General features: G+C 51.9%; 1 protein-coding gene across 1 annotated transcript in view; it reads left to right on the top strand.

The window, feature by feature from the left end:
- The window catches only part of LOC129857223 (chromodomain-helicase-DNA-binding protein 4-like), a 65,551-nt gene that overhangs the window by 19,661 nt on the left and 24,002 nt on the right, over window positions 1-21,888 (top strand). The gene's annotated exons all lie outside the window — the stretch shown is intronic.

Genomic DNA, 21,888 nt, shown 5'->3' with positions numbered 1-21,888 from the left:
GGATACACACGCTAACACCTAGGATACACACGCTAACACACACACGCACACACCTGGGATACACATGCTAACACACACACCTGGGATACACACGCTAACACACACACACACACACCTGGGATACACACGCTAACGCACACACGCACACACCTGGGATACACATGCTAACACACACACGCACACACCTGGGATACACACGCTAACATACACACACACCTGGGATACACACGCTAACACACACACGCCTGGGATACACACGCTAACACACACACACCTGGGATACACACGCTAACACACACACGCCTTGGATATACACGCTAACACACACACACCTGGGATACACACGCTAACACACACACACCTGGGATACACACGCTAGCACACACACCTGGGGTACACACGCTAACACACACACAACCCTGGGATACACACGCTAACACACACACACCTGGGATACACACGCTAACACACACACACCTGGGATACACACGCTAACACACACACACCTGGGATACACACGCTAACACACACACACCTGGGATACACACGCTAACACACACTCACCTGGGATACACACGCTAACACACACACCTGGGATATACACGCTAACACACACACACCTGGGAAACACACGCTAACACACACACACCTGGGATACACACGCTAACACACACTCACCTGGGATACACACGCTAACACACACACACCTGGGATATACACGCTAACACACACACACCTGGGATACACACGCTAACACACACACCTGGGATACACACGCTAACACACACACACCTGGGATACACACGCTAACACACACACACCTGGGATACACACGCTAACACACACACATCTGGGATACACACGCTAACACACACACACCTGGGATACACACGCTAACACACACACACCTGGGATACACACGCTAACACGCACACACACCTGGGATACACACGCTAACACGCACACACACCTGGGATACACACGCTAACACGCACACACACCTGGGATACACACGCTAACACGCACACACACCTGGGGTACACACGCTAACACGCACACACACCTGGGATACACACGCTAACACACACACACCTGGGATACACACGCTAACACACACACCTGGGATATACACGCTAACACACACACACCTGGGATACACACGCTAACACACACACACCTGGGATACACACGCTAACACACACTCACCTGGGATACACACGCTAACACACACACCTGGGATATACACGCTAACACACACACACCTGGGATACACACGCTAACACGCACACCTGGGGTACACACGCTAACACACACACAACCCTGGGATACACACGCTAACACACACACACCTGGGATACACACGCTAACACACACACACCTGGGATACACACGTTAACACACACACACCTGGGATACACACGCTAACACACACTCACCTGGGATATACACGCTAACACACACACACCTGGGATACACACGCTAACACACACACACCTGGGATATACACGCTAACACACACACACCTGGGATACACACGCTAACACACACACACCTGGGATACACACGCTAACACACACACACACCTGGGGTACACACGCTAACACGCACACAACCCTGGGATACACACGCTAACACACACACACACCTGGGATACACACGCAAACACACACACGCACACACCTGGGATACACACGCACACACCTAGGATACACACGCTAACACACACACGCACACACCTGGGATACACACGCTAACGCACACACCTGGGATACACATGCTAACGCACACACGCACACAGCTGGGATACACACGCTAACACACACACACCTGGGATACACACGCTAACATACACACGCCTGGGATACACACGCTAACACACACACACCTGGGATACACACGCTAACACACACACCTGGGGTACACACGCTAACACACACACAACCCTGGGATACACACGCTAACACACACACACCTGGGATACACACGCTAACACACACACACACACCTGGGGTACACACGCTAACACGCACACAACCCTGGGATACACACGCTAACACACACACACACCTGGGATACACACGCAAACACACACACGCACACACCTGGGATACACACGCACACACCTAGGATACACACGCTAACACACACACGCACACACCTGGGATACACATGCTAACACACACACCTGGGATACACACGCTAACACACACACACACACACCTGGGATACACACGCTAACGCACACACGCACACACCTGGGATACACATGCTAACACACACACGCACACACCTGGGATACACACGCTAACACACACACGCACACACCTGGGATACACACGCTAACATACACACACACCTGGGATACACACGCTAACATACACACGCCTGGGATACACACGCTAACACACACACACCTGGGATACACACGCTAACACACACACGCCTTGGATATACACGCTAACACACACACACACCTGGGATACACACGCTAACACACACACACCTGGGATACACACGCTAACACACACACCTGGGGTACACACGCTAACACACACACAACCCTGGGATACACACGCTAACACACACACACTTGGGATACACACGCTGACACACACACACCTGGGATACACACGCTAACACACACACACCTGGGATACACACGCTAACACACACACACCTGGGATACACACGCTAACACACACTCACCTGGGATACACACGCTAACACACACACCTGGGATATACACGCTAGCACACACACACCTGGGAAACACACGCTAACACACACTCACCTGGGATACACACGCTAACACACACACACCTGGGATATACACGCTAACACACACACACCTGGGATACACACGCACACACCTAGGATACACACGCTAACACACACACGCACACACCTGGGATACACATGCTAACACACACACCTGGGATACACACGCTAACACACACACACACACACCTGGGATACACACGCTAACGCACACACGCACACACCTGGGATACACATGCTAACACACACACGCACACACCTGGGATACACACGCTAACACACACACGCACACACCTGGGATACACACGCTAACATACACACACACCTGGGATACACACGCTAACATACACACGCCTGGGATACACACGCTAACACACACACACCTGGGATACACACGCTAACACACACACGCCTTGGATATACACGCTAACACACACACACCTGGGATACACACGCTAACACACACACACCTGGGATACACACGCTAACACACACACCTGGGGTACACACGCTAACACACACACAACCCTGGGATACACACGCTAACACACACACACTTGGGATACACACGCTGACACACACACACCTGGGATACACACGCTAACACACACACACCTGGGATACACACGCTAACACACACACACCTGGGATACACACGCTAACACACACTCACCTGGGATACACACGCTAACACACACACCTGGGATATACACGCTAGCACACACACACCTGGGAAACACACGCTAACACACACTCACCTGGGATACACACGCTAACACACACACACCTGGGATATACACGCTAACACACACACACCTGGGATACACACGCTAACACACACACACCTGGGATACACACGCTAACACACACACACCTGGGATACACACGCTAACACACACACACCTGGGATACACACGCTAACACACACACACCTGGGATACACACGCTAACACACACACACCTGGGATACACACGCTAACACACACACACCTGGGATACACACGCTAACACACACACACCTGGGATACACACGCTAACACGCACTCACACCTGGGATACATACGCTAACACGCACACACACCTGGGATACACACGCTAACACGCACACACACCTGGGGTACACACGCTAACACACACTCACCTGGGATACACACGCTAACACACACACACCTGGGATACACACGCTAACACACACTCACCTGGGATACACACGCTAACACACACACCTACGATACACACGCTAACACACACACCTGGGATATACACGCTAACACACACACACCTGGGATACACACGCTAACACACACACACCTGGGATACACACGCTAACACACACTCACCTGGGATACACACGCTAACACACACACCTGGGATATACACGCTAACACACACACACCTGGGATACACACGCTAACACACACCTGGGGTACACACGCTAAAACACACACAACCCTGGGATACACACGTTAACACACACACACCTGGAATACACACGCTAACACACACACACCTGGGATACACACACTAACACACACACACCTGGGATACACACACCTGGGATACACACGCTAACACACACTCACCTGGGATACACACGCTAACACACACACACACCTGGGATACACACGCAAACACACACACGCACACACCTGGGATACACACGCACACACCTAGGATACACACGCTAACACACACACGCACACACCTGGGATACACATGCTAACACACACACCTGGGATACACACGCTAACACACACACACACACACCTGGGATACACACGCTAACGCACACACGCACACACCTGGGATACACATGCTAACACACACACGCACACACCTGGGATACACACGCTAACACACACACGCACACACCTGGGATACACACGCTAACATACACACACACCTGGGATACACACGCTAACATACACACGCCTGGGATACACACGCTAACACACACACGCCTTGGATATACACGCTAACACACACACACCTGGGATACACACGCTAACACACACACACCTGGGATACACACGCTAACACACACACCTGGGGTACACACGCTAACACACACACAACCCTGGGATACACACGCTAACACACACACACCTGGGATACACACGCTAACACACACACACCTGGGATACACACGCTAACACACACACACCTGGGATACACACGCTAACACACACACACCTGGGATACACACGCTAACACACACTCACCTGGGATACACACGCTAACACACACACATGGGATATACACGCTAGCACACACACACCTGGGAAACACACGCTAACACACACTCACCTGGGATACACACGCTAACACACACACACCTGGGATATACACGCTAACACACACACACCTGGGATACACACGCTAACACACACACACCTGGGATACACACGCTAACACACACACACCTGGGATACACACGCTAACACACACACACCTGGGATACACACGCTAACACACACACACCTGGGATACACACGCTAACACACACACACCTGGGATACACAAGCTAACACACACACACCTGGGATACACACGCTAACACACACACACCTGGGATACACACGCTAACACGATCTCACACCTGGGATACACACGCTAACACGCACACACACCTGGGATACACACGCTAACACGCACACACACCTGGGATACACACGCTAACACACACTCACCTGGGATACACACGCTAACACACACACACCTGGGATACACACGCTAACACACACTCACCTGGGATACACACGCTAACACACACACCTACGATACACACGCTAACACACACACCTACGATACACACGCTAACACACACACCTGGGATATACACGCTAACACACACACACCTGGGATACACACGCTAACACACACACACCTGGGATACACACGCTAACACACACTCACCTGGGATACACACGCTAACACACACACCTGGGATATACACGCTAACACACACACACCTGGGATATACACGCTAACACACACACACCTGGGATACACACGCTAACACACACACACCTGGGATACACACGCTAACACACACACACCTGGGATACACACGCTAACACACACACACCTGGGATACACACGCTAACACACACACACCTGGGATACACACGCTAACACACACACACCTGGGATACACACGCTAACACACACACACCTGGGATACACACGCTAACACGCACTCACACCTGGGATACACACGCTAACACGCACTCACACCTGGGATACACACGCTAACACGCACACACACCTGGGATACACACGCTAACACGCACACACACCTGGGGTACACACGCTAACACGCACACACACCTGGGATACACACGCTAACACACACACACCTGGGATACACACGCTAACACACACACACCTGGGATACACACGCTAACACACACTCACCTGGGATACACACGCTAACACACACACCTACGATACACACGCTAACACACACACCTGGGATATACACGCTAACATACACTCACCTGGGATACACACGCTAACACACACCTGGGGTACACACGCTAAAACACACACAACCCTGGGATACACACGTTAACACACACACACCTGGAATACACACGCTAACACACACACACCTGGGATACACACGTTAACACACACACACCTGGGATACACACACCTGGGATACACACGCTAACACACACACCTGGGATATACACGCTAACACACACACACCTGGGATACACACGCTAACACACACACACCTGGGATATACACGCTAACACACACACACCTGGGATACACACACTAACACACACACACCTGGGATACACACGCTAACACACACACACACCTGGGATATACACGCTAACACACACACACCTGGGATATACACGCTAACATACACTCACCTGGGATACACACGCTAACACACACCTGGGGTACACACGCTAAAACACACACAACCCTGGGATACACACGTTAACACACACACACCTGGAATACACACGCTAACACACACACACCTGGGATACACACGTTAACACACACACACCTGGGATACACACACCTGGGATACACACGCTAACACACACACCTGGGATATACACGCTAACACACACACACCTGGGATACACACGCTAACACACACACACCTGGGATATACACGCTAACACACACACACCTGGGATACACACACTAACACACACACACCTGGGATACACACGCTAACACACACACACACCTGGGATATACACGCTAACACACACACACCTGGGATACACACGCTAACACACACACACCTGGGATACACACGCTAACACACACACACACCTGGGGTACACACGCTAACACGCACACAACCCTGGGATACACACGCTAACACACACACACACCTGGGATACACACGCAAACACACACACGCACACACCTGGGTTACACACGCACACACCTGGGATACACACGCACACACCTAGGATACACACGCTAACACACACACGCACACACCTGGGATACACATGCTAACGCACACACGCACACACCTGGGATACACACGCTAACACACACACACACCTGGGATACACACGCTAACACACACACACCTGGGATACACACGCTAACACACACACGCCTGGGATATACACGCTAACACACACACACCTGGGATACACACGCTAACACACACACACCTGGGATGCACACGCTAACACACACACCTGGGGTACACACGCTAACACACACACAACCCTGGGATACACACGCTAACACACACACACCTGGGATACACACGCTAACACACACACACACACCTGGGGTACACACGCTAACACGCACACAACCCTGGGATACACACGCTAACACACACACACACCTGGGATACACACGCAAACACACACACGCACACACCTGGGATACACACGCACACACCTAGGATACACACGCTAACACACACACGCACACACCTGGGATACACATGCTAACACACACACCTGGGATACACACGCTAACACACACACACACACACCTGGGATACACACGCTAACGCACACACGCACACACCTGGGATACACATGCTAACACACACACGCGCACACCTGGGATACACACGCTAACATACACACACACCTGGGATACACACGCTAACATACACACGCCTGGGATACACACGCTAACACACACACACCTGGGATACACACGCTAACACACACACGCCTTGGATATACACGCTAACACACACACACCTGGGATACACACGCTAACACACACACACCTGGGATACACACGCTAGCACACACACCTGGGGTACACACGCTAACACACACACAACCCTGGGTTACACACGCTAACACACACACACCTGGGATACACACGCTAACACACACACACCTGGGATACACACGCTAACACACACACACCTGGGATACACACGCTAACACACACACACCTGGGATACACACGCTAACACACACTCACCTGGGATACACACGCTAACACACACACCTGGGATATACACGCTAACACACACACACCTGGGAAACACACGCTAACACACACACACCTGGGATACACACGCACACACCTGGGATACACATGCTAACACACACACCTGGGATACACACGCTAACACACACACACACACACCTGGGATACACACGCTAACGCACACACGCACACACCTGGGATACACATGCTAACACACACACGCGCACACCTGGGATACACACGCTAACATACACACACACCTGGGATACACACGCTAACATACACACGCCTGGGATACACACGCTAACACACACACACCTGGGATACACACGCTAACACACACACGCCTTGGATATACACGCTAACACACACACACCTGGGATACACACGCTAACACACACACACCTGGGATACACACGCTAGCACACACACCTGGGGTACACACGCTAACACACACACAACCCTGGGTTACACACGCTAACACACACACACCTGGGATACACACGCTAACACACACACACCTGGGATACACACGCTAACACACACACACCTGGGATACACACGCTAACACACACACACCTGGGATACACACGCTAACACACACTCACCTGGGATACACACGCTAACACACACACCTGGGATATACACGCTAACACACACACACCTGGGAAACACACGCTAACACACACACACCTGGGATACACACGCTAACACACACTCACCTGGGATACACACGCTAACACACACACACCTGGGATATACACGCTAACACACACACACCTGGGATACACACGCTAACACACACACCTGGGATACACACGCTAACACACACTCACCTGGGATACACACGCTAACACACACACACCTGGGATACACACGCTAACACACACACATCTGGGATACACACGCTAACACACACACACCTGGGATACACACGCTAACACACACACACCTGGGATACACACGCTAACACGCACACACACCTGGGATACACACGCTAACACGCACACACACCTGGGATACACACGCTAACACGCACACACACCTGGGATACACACGCTAACACGCACACACACCTGGGGTACACACGCTAACACGCACACACACCTGGGATACACACGCTAACACACACACACCTGGGATACACACGCTAACACACACACCTGGGATATACACGCTAACACACACACACCTGGGATACACACGCTAACACACACACACCTGGGATACACACGCTAACACACACTCACCTGGGATACACACGCTAACACACACACCTGGGATATACACGCTAACACACACACACCTGGGATACACACGCTAACACGCACACCTGGGGTACACACGCTAACACACACACAACCCTGGGATACACACGCTAACACACACACACCTGGGATACACACGCTAACACACACACACCTGGGATACACACGCTAACACACACACACCTGGGATACACACGCTAACACACACTCACCTGGGATATACACGCTAACACACACACACCTGGGATACACACGCTAACACACACACACCTGGGATATACACGCTAACACACACACACCTGGGATACACACGCTAACACACACACACCTGGGATACACACGCTAACACACACACACACCTGGGGTACACACGCTAACACGCACACAACCCTGGGATACACACGCTAACACACACACACACCTGGGATACACACGCAAACACACACACGCACACACCTGGGATACACACGCACACACCTAGGATACACACGCTAACACACACACGCACACACCTGGGATACACACGCTAACGCACACACCTGGGATACACATGCTAACGCACACACGCACACACCTGGGATACACACGCTAACACACACACGCACACACCTGGGATACACATGCTAACACACACACGCACACACCTGGGATACACACGCTAACACACACACGCACACACCTGGGATACACACGCTAACATACACACACACCTGGGATACACACGCTAACATACACACGCCTGGGATACACACGCTAACACACACACGCCTTGGATATACACGCTAACACACACACACCTGGGATACACACGCTAACACACACACACCTGGGATACACACGCTAACACACACACCTGGGGTACACACGCTAACACACACACAACCCTGGGATACACACGCTAACACACACACACCTGGGATACACACGCTAACACACACACACCTGGGATACACACGCTAACACACACACACCTGGGATACACACGCTAACACACACTCACCTGGGATACACACGCTAACACACACACATGGGATATACACGCTAGCACACACACACCTGGGAAACACACGCTAACACACACTCACCTGGGATACACACGCTAACACACACACACCTGGGATATACACGCTAACACACACACACCTGGGATACACACGCTAACACACACACACCTGGGATACACACGCTAACACACACACACCTGGGATACACACGCTAACACACACACACCTGGGATACACACGCTAACACACACACACCTGGGATACACACGCTAACACACACACACCTGGGATACACAAGCTAACACACACACACCTGGGATACACACGCTAACACACACACACCTGGGATACACACGCTAACACGCACTCACACCTGGGATACACACGCTAACACGCACACACACCTGGGATACACACGCTAACACGCACACACACCTGGGGTACACACGCTAACACGCACACACACCTGGGATACACACGCTAACACACACTCACCTGGGATACACACGCTAACACACACACACCTGGGATACACACGCTAACACACACTCACCTGGGATACACACGCTAACACACACACCTACGATACACACGCTAACACACACACCTACGATACACACGCTAACACACACACCTGGGATATACACGCTAACACACACACACCTGGGATACACACGCTAACACACACACACCTGGGATACACACGCTAACACACACTCACCTGGGATACACACGCTAACACACACACCTGGGATATACACGCTAACACACACACACCTGGGATATACACGCTAACACACACACACCTGGGATACACACGCTAACACACACACACCTGGGATACACACGCTAACACACACACACCTGGGATACACACGCTAACACACACACACCTGGGATACACACGCTAACACACACACACCTGGGATACACACGCTAACACACACACACCTGGGATACACACGCTAACACACACACACCTGGGATACACACGCTAACACGCACTCACACCTGGGATACACACGCTAACACGCACTCACACCTGGGATACACACGCTAACACGCACACACACCTGGGATACACACGCTAACACGCACACACACCTGGGGTACACACGCTAACACGCACACACACCTGGGATACACACGCTAACACACACACACCTGGGATACACACGCTAACACACACACACCTGGGATACACACGCTAACACACACTCACCTGGGATACACACGCTAACACACACACCTACGATACACACGCTAACACACACACCTGGGATATACACGCTAACATACACTCACCTGGGATACACACGCTAACACACACCTGGGGTACACACGCTAAAACACACACAACCCTGGGATACACACGTTAACACACACACACCTGGAATACACACGCTAACACACACACACCTGGGATACACACGTTAACACACACACACCTGGGATACACACACCTGGGATACACACGCTAACACACACACCTGGGATATACACGCTAACACACACACACCTGGGATACACACGCTAACACACACACACCTGGGATATACACGCTAACACACACACACCTGGGATACACACACTAACACACACACACCTGGGATACACACGCTAACACACACACACACCTGGGATATACACGCTAACACACACACACCTGGGATATACACGCTAACATACACTCACCTGGGATACACACGCTAACACACACCTGGGGTACACACGCTAAAACACACACAACCCTGGGATACACACGTTAACACACACACACCTGGAATACACACGCTAACACACACACACCTGGGATACACACGTTAACACACACACACCTGGGATACACACACCTGGGATACACACGCTAACACACACACCTGGGATATACACGCTAACACACACACACCTGGGATACACACGCTAACACACACACACCTGGGATATACACGCTAACACACACACACCTGGGATACACACACTAACACACACACACCTGGGATACACACGCTAACACACACACACACCTGGGATATACACGCTAACACACACACACCTGGGATACACACGCTAACACACACACACCTGGGATACACACGCTAACACACACACACACCTGGGGTACACACGCTAACACGCACACAACCCTGGGATACACACGCTAACACACACACACACCTGGGATACACACGCAAACACACACACGCACACACCTGGGTTACACACGCACACACCTGGGATACACACGCACACACCTAGGATACACACGCTAACACACACACGCACACACCTGGGATACACATGCTAACGCACACACGCACACACCTGGGATACACACGCTAACACACACACACACCTGGGATACACACGCTAACACACACACACCTGGGATACACACGCTAACACACACACGCCTGGGATATACACGCTAACACACACACACCTGGGATACACACGCTAACACACACACACCTGGGATGCACACGCTAACACACACACCTGGGGTACACACGCTAACACACACACAACCCTGGGATACACACGCTAACACACACACACCTGGGATACACACGCTAACACACACACACACACCTGGGGTACACACGCTAACACGCACACAACCCTGGGATACACACGCTAACACACACACACACCTGGGATACACACGCAAACACACACACGCACACACCTGGGATACACACGCACACACCTAGGATACACACGCTAACACACACACGCACACACCTGGGATACACATGCTAACACACACACCTGGGATACACACGCTAACACACACACACACACACCTGGGATACACACGCTAACGCACACACGCACACACCTGGGATACACATGCTAACACACACACGCGCACACCTGGGATACACACGCTAACATACACACACACCTGGGATACACACGCTAACATACACACGCCTGGGATACACACGCTAACACACACACACCTGGGATACACACGCTAACACACACACGCCTTGGATATACACGCTAACACACACACACCTGGGATACACACGCTAACACACACACACCTGGGATACACACGCTAGCACACACACCTGGGGTACACACGCTAACACACACACAACCCTGGGATACACACGCTAACACACACACACCTGGGATACACACGCTAACACACACACACCTGGGATACACACGCTAACACACACACACCTGGGATACACACGCTAACACACACACACCTGGGATACACACGCTAACACACACTCACCTGGGATACACACGCTAACACACACACCTGGGATATACACGCTAACACACACACACCTGGGAAACACACGCTAACCCACACACACCTGGGATACACACGCTAACACACACTCACCTGGGATACACACGCTAACACACACACACCTGGGATATACACGCTAACACACACTCACCTGGGATACACACGCTAACACACACACACCTGGGATACACACGCTAACACACACACATCTGGGATACACACGCTAACATACACACACCTGGGATACACACGCTAACACACACACACCTGGGATACACACGCTAACACGCACACACACCTGGGATACACACGCTAACACGCACACACACCTGGGATACACACGCTAACACGCACACACACCTGGGATACACACGCTAACACGCACACACACCTGGGGTACACACGCTAACACGCACACACACCTGGGATACACACGCTAACACACACACACCTGGGATACACACGCTAACACACACACCTGGGATATACACGCTAACACACACACACCTGGGATACACACGCTAACACACACACACCTGGGATACACACGCTAACACACACTCACCTGGGATACACACGCTAACACACACACCTGGGATATACACTCTAACACACACACACCTGGGATACACACGCTAACACGCACACCTGGGGTACACACGCTAACACACACACAACCCTGGGATACACACGCTAACACACACACACCTGGGATACACACGCTAACACACACACACCTGGGATACACACGCTAACACACACACACCTGGGATACACACGCTAACACACACTCACCTGGGATATACACGCTAACACACACACACCTGGGATACACACGCTAACACACACACACCTGGGATACACACGCTAACACACACACGCCTGGGATATACACGCTAACACACACACACCTGGGATACACACGCTAACACACACACACCTGGGATGCACACGCTAACACACACACCTGGGGTACACACGCTAACACACACACAACCCTGGGATACACACGCTAACACACACACACCTGGGATACACACGCTAACACACACACACACACCTGGGGTACACACGCTAACACGCACACAACCCTGGGATACACACGCTAACACACACACACACCTGGGATACACACGCAAACACACACACGCACACACCTGGGATACACACGCACACACCTAGGATACACACGCTAACACACACACGCACACACCTGGGATACACATGCTAACACACACACCTGGGATACACACGCTAACACACACACACACACACCTGGGATACACACGCTAACGCACACACGCACACACCTGGGATACACATGCTAACACACACACGCGCACACCTGGGATACACACGCTAACATACACACACACCTGGGATACACACGCTAACATACACACGCCTGGGATACACACGCTAACACACACACACCTGGGATACACACGCTAACACACACACGCCTTGGATATACACGCTAACACACACACACCTGGGATACACACGCTAACACACACACACCTGGGATACACACGCTAGCACACACACCTGGGGTACACACGCTAACACACACACAACCCTGGGTTACACACGCTAACACACACACACCTGGGATACACACGCTAACACACACACACCTGGGATACACACGCTAACACACACACACCTGGGATACACACGCTAACACACACACACCTGGGATACACACGCTAACACACACTCACCTGGGATACACACGCTAACACACACACCTGGGATATACACGCTAACACACACACACCTGGGAAACACACGCTAACACACACACACCTGGGATACACACGCACACACCTGGGATACACATGCTAACACACACACCTGGGATACACACGCTAACACACACACACACACACCTGGGATACACACGCTAACGCACACACGCACACACCTGGGATACACATGCTAACACACACACGCGCACACCTGGGATACACACGCTAACATACACACACACCTGGGATACACACGCTAACATACACACGCCTGGGATACACACGCTAACACACACACACCTGGGATACACACGCTAACACACACACGCCTTGGATATACACGCTAACACACACACACCTGGGATACACACGCTAACACACACACACCTGGGATACACACGCTAGCACACACACCTGGGGTACACACGCTAACACACACACAACCCTGGGTTACACACGCTAACACACACACACCTGGGATACACACGCTAACACACACACACCTGGGATACACACGCTAACACACACACACCTGGGATACACACGCTAACACACACACACCTGGGATACACACGCTAACACACACTCACCTGGGATACACACGCTAACACACACACCTGGGATATACACGCTAACACACACACACCTGGGAAACACACGCTAACACACACACACCTGGGATACACACGCTAACACACACTCACCTGGGATACACACGCTAACACACACACACCTGGGATATACACGCTAACACACACACACCTGGGATACACACGCTAACACACACACCTGGGATACACACGCTAACACACACTCACCTGGGATACACACGCTAACACACACACACCTGGGATACACACGCTAACACACACACATCTGGGATACACACGCTAACACACACACACCTGGGATACACACGCTAACACACACACACCTGGGATACACACGCTAACACGCACACACACCTGGGATACACACGCTAACACGCACACACACCTGGGATACACACGCTAACACGCACACACACCTGGGATACACACGCTAACACGCACACACACCTGGGGTACACACGCTAACACGCACACACACCTGGGATACACACGCTAACACACACACACCTGGGATACACACGCTAACACACACACCTGGGATATACACGCTAACACACACACACCTGGGATACACACGCTAACACACACACACCTGGGATACACACGCTAACACACACTCACCTGGGATACACACGCTAACACACACACCTGGGATATACACGCTAACACACACACACCTGGGATACACACGCTAACACGCACACCTGGGGTACACATGCTAACACACACACAACCCTGGGATACACACGCTAACACACACACACCTGGGATACACACGCTAACACACACACACCTGGGATACACACGCTAACACACACACACCTGGGATACACACGCTAACACACACTCACCTGGGATATACACGCTAACACACACACACCTGGGATACACACGCTAACACACACACACCTGGGATATACACGCTAACACACACACACCTGGGATACACACGCTAACACACACACACCTGGGATACACACGCTAACACACACACACACCTGGGGTACACACGCTAACACGCACACAACCCTGGGATACACACGCTAACACACACACACACCTGGGATACACACGCAAACACACACACGCACACACCTGGGATACACACGCACACACCTAGGATACACACGCTAACACACACACGCACACACCTGGGATACACACGCTAACGCACACACCTGGGATACACATGCTAACGCACACACGCACACACCTGGGATACACACGCTAACACACACACACACCTGGGATACACACGCTAACATACACACGCCTGGGATACACACGCTAACACACACACACCTGGGATACACACGCTAACACACACACGCCTGGGATATACTCGCTAACACGCACACACACCTGGGATACACACGCTAACACACACACACCTGGGATACACACGCTAACACACACACCTGGGATATACACGCTAACACACACACACCTGGGATACACACGCTAACACACACACACCTGGGATACACACGCTAACACACACTCACCTGGGATACACACGCTAACACACACACCTGGGATATACACGCTAACACACACACACCTGGGATACACACGCTAACACGCACACACCTGGGGTACACACGCTAACACACACACAACCCTGGGATACACACGTTAACACACACACACCTGGGATACACACGCTAACACACACACACCTGGGATACACACGCTAACACACACACACCTGGGATACACACGCTAACACACACTCACCTGGGATACACACGCTAACACACACACCTGGGATATACACGCTAACACACACACACCTGGGATACACACGCTAACACACACACACCTGGGATATACACGCTAACACACACACACCTGGGATACACACGCTAACACGCACACACACCTGGGATACACACGCTAACACGCACACACACCTGGGATACACACGCTAACACGCACACACACCTGGGATACACACGCTAACACGCACACACACCTGGGGTACACACGCTAACACGCACACACACCTGGGATACACACGCTAACACACACACACCTGGGATACACACGCTAACACACACACCTGGGATATACACGCTAACACACACACACCTGGGATACACACGCTAACACACACACACCTGGGATACACACGCTAACACACACTCACCTGGGATACACACGCTAACACACACACCTGGGATATACACGCTAACACACACACACCTGGGATACACACGCTAACACGCACACCTGTAGTACACACGCTAACACACACACAACCCTGGGATACACACGCTAACACACACACACCTGGGATACACACGCTAACACACACACACCTGGGATACACACGCTAACACACACACACCTGGGATACACACGCTAACACACACTCACCTGGGATATACACGCTAACACACACACACCTGGGATACACACGCTGACACACACACACCTGGGATATACACGCTAACACACACACACCTGGGATACACACGCTAACACACACACACCTGGGATACACACGCTAACACACACACACACCTGGGGTACACACGCTAACACGCTCACAACCCTGGGATACACACGCTAACACACACACACACCTGGGATACACACGCAAACACACACACGCACACACCTGGGATACACACGCACACACCTAGGATACACACGCTAACACACACACGCACACACCTGGGATACACACGCTAACGCACACACCTGGGATACACATGCTAACGCACACACGCACACACCTGGGATACACACGCTAACACACACACACACCTGGGATACACACGCTAACATACACACGCCTGGGATACACACGCTAACACACACACACCTGGGATACACACGCTAACACACACACGCCTGGGATATACTCGCTAACACGCACACACACCTGGGATACACACGCTAACACACACACACCTGGGATACACACGCTAACACACACACCTGGGATATACACGCTAACACACACACACCTGGGATACACACGCTAACACACACACACCTGGGATACACACGCTAACACACACTCACCTGGGATACACACGCTAACACACACACCTGGGATATACACGCTAACACACACACACCTGGGATACACACGCTAACACGCACACACCTGGGGTACACACGCTAACACACACACAACCCTGGGATACACACGTTAACACACACACACCTGGGATACACACGCTAACACACACACACCTGGGATACACACGCTAACACACACACACCTGGGATACACACGCTAACACACACTCACCTGGGATACACACGCTAACACACACACCTGGGATATACACGCTAACACACACACACCTGGGATACACACGCTAACACACACACACCTGGGATATACACGCTAACACACACACACCTGGGATACACACGCTAACACACACACACCTGGGATACACACGCTAACACACACACACACCTGGGGTACACACGCTAACACGCACACAACCCTGGGATACACACGCTAACACACACACACACCTGGGATACACACGCAAACACACACACACACACACCTGGGATACACACGCTAACACGCACACAACCCTGGGATACACACGCTAACACACACACACACCTGGGATACACACGCAAACACACACACGCACACACCTGGGATACACATGCTAACACACACACCTGGGATACACACGCTAACACACACACGCACACAACTGGGATACACACGCTAACGCACACACGCACACACCTGGGATACACATGCTAACACACACACGCACACACCTGGGATACACACGCTAACATACACACACACCTGGGATACACATGCTAACATACACACGCCTGGGATACACACGCTAACACACACACACCTGGGATAGACACGCTAACACACACACGCCTTGGATATACACGCTAACACACACACACCTGTGATACACACGCTAACACACAAACACCTGGGATACACACGCTAACACACACACCTGGGGTACACACGCTAACACACACACCTGGGATATACACGTTAACACACACACACCTAGGATACACACGCTAACACACACACGCACACACCTGGGATTCACATGCTAACACACACACCTGGGATACACACGCTAACACACACACACACACACCTGGGATACACACGCTAACGCACACACGCACACACCTGGGATACACATGCTAACACACACACGCACACACCTGGGATACACACGCTAACATACACACACACCTGGGATACACACGCTAACATACACACGCCTGGGATACACACGCTAACACACACACACCTGGGATACACACGCTAACACACACACGCCTTGGATATACACGCTAACACACACACACCTGGGATACACACGCTAACGCACACACGCACACACCTGGGATACACATGCTAACACACACACGCACACACCTGGGATACACACGCTAACATACACACACACCTGGGATACACACGCTAACATACACACGCCTGGGATACACACGCTAACACACACACACCTGGGATACACACGCTAACACACACACGCCTGGGATATACACGCTAACACACACACACCTGGGATACACACGCTAACACACACACACCTGGGATACACACGCTAACACACACACCTGGGGTACACATGCTAACACACACACAACCCTGGGATACACACGCTAACACACACACACCTGGGATACACACACCTGGGGTACACACGCTAACACGCACACAACCCTGGGATACACACGCTAACACACACACACACCTGGGATACACACGCAAACACACACACGCACACACCTGGGATACACACGCACACACCTAGGATACACACGCTAACACACACACGCACACACCTGGGATACACATGCTAACACACACACCTGGGATACACACGCTAACACACACACACACACACCTGGGATACACACGCTAACGCACACACGCACACACCTGGGATACACATGCTAACACACACACGCACACACCTGGGATACACACGCTAACATACACACACACCTGGGATACACACGCTAACATACACACACCTGGGATACACACGCTAACACACACACACCTGGGATACACACGCTAACACACACACGCCTTGGATATACACGCTAACACACACACACCTGGGATACACACGCTAACACACACACACCTGGGATACACACGCTAACACACACACCTGGGGTACACACGCTAACACGCACACACACCTGGGATACACACGCTAACACGCACACACACCTGGGGTACACACGCTAACACGCACACAACCCTGGGATACACACGCTAACACACACACACCTGGGATACACACGCTAACACACACACACCTGGGATACACACGCTAACACACACACACCTGGGATACACACGCTAACACACACACACCTGGGATACACACGCTAACACGCACACACACCTGGGTTACACACGCTAACACGCACACACACCTGGGATACACACGCTAACACGCACACACACCTGGGGTACACACGCTAACACGCACACAACCCTGGGATACACACGCTAACACACACACACCTGGGATACAGACGCTAACACACACACACACCTGGGATACACACGCTAACACACACACGCCTGGGATATACACGCTAACACACACACACCTGGGATACACACGCTAACACACACACACCTGGGATACACACGCTAACACACACAGACCTGGGGTACACACGCTAACACACACACAACCCTGGGATACACACTCTAACACACAC

The sequence above is a fragment of the Salvelinus fontinalis genome, chromosome 6 (assembly GCF_029448725.1).
Source record: "Salvelinus fontinalis isolate EN_2023a chromosome 6, ASM2944872v1, whole genome shotgun sequence".
In the NCBI taxonomy this organism is placed as follows: domain Eukaryota; kingdom Metazoa; phylum Chordata; class Actinopteri; order Salmoniformes; family Salmonidae; genus Salvelinus; species Salvelinus fontinalis.
Note: the sequence above shows the minus strand (reverse complement) of the source record. Positions and strands in the feature narration are given on the sequence as shown.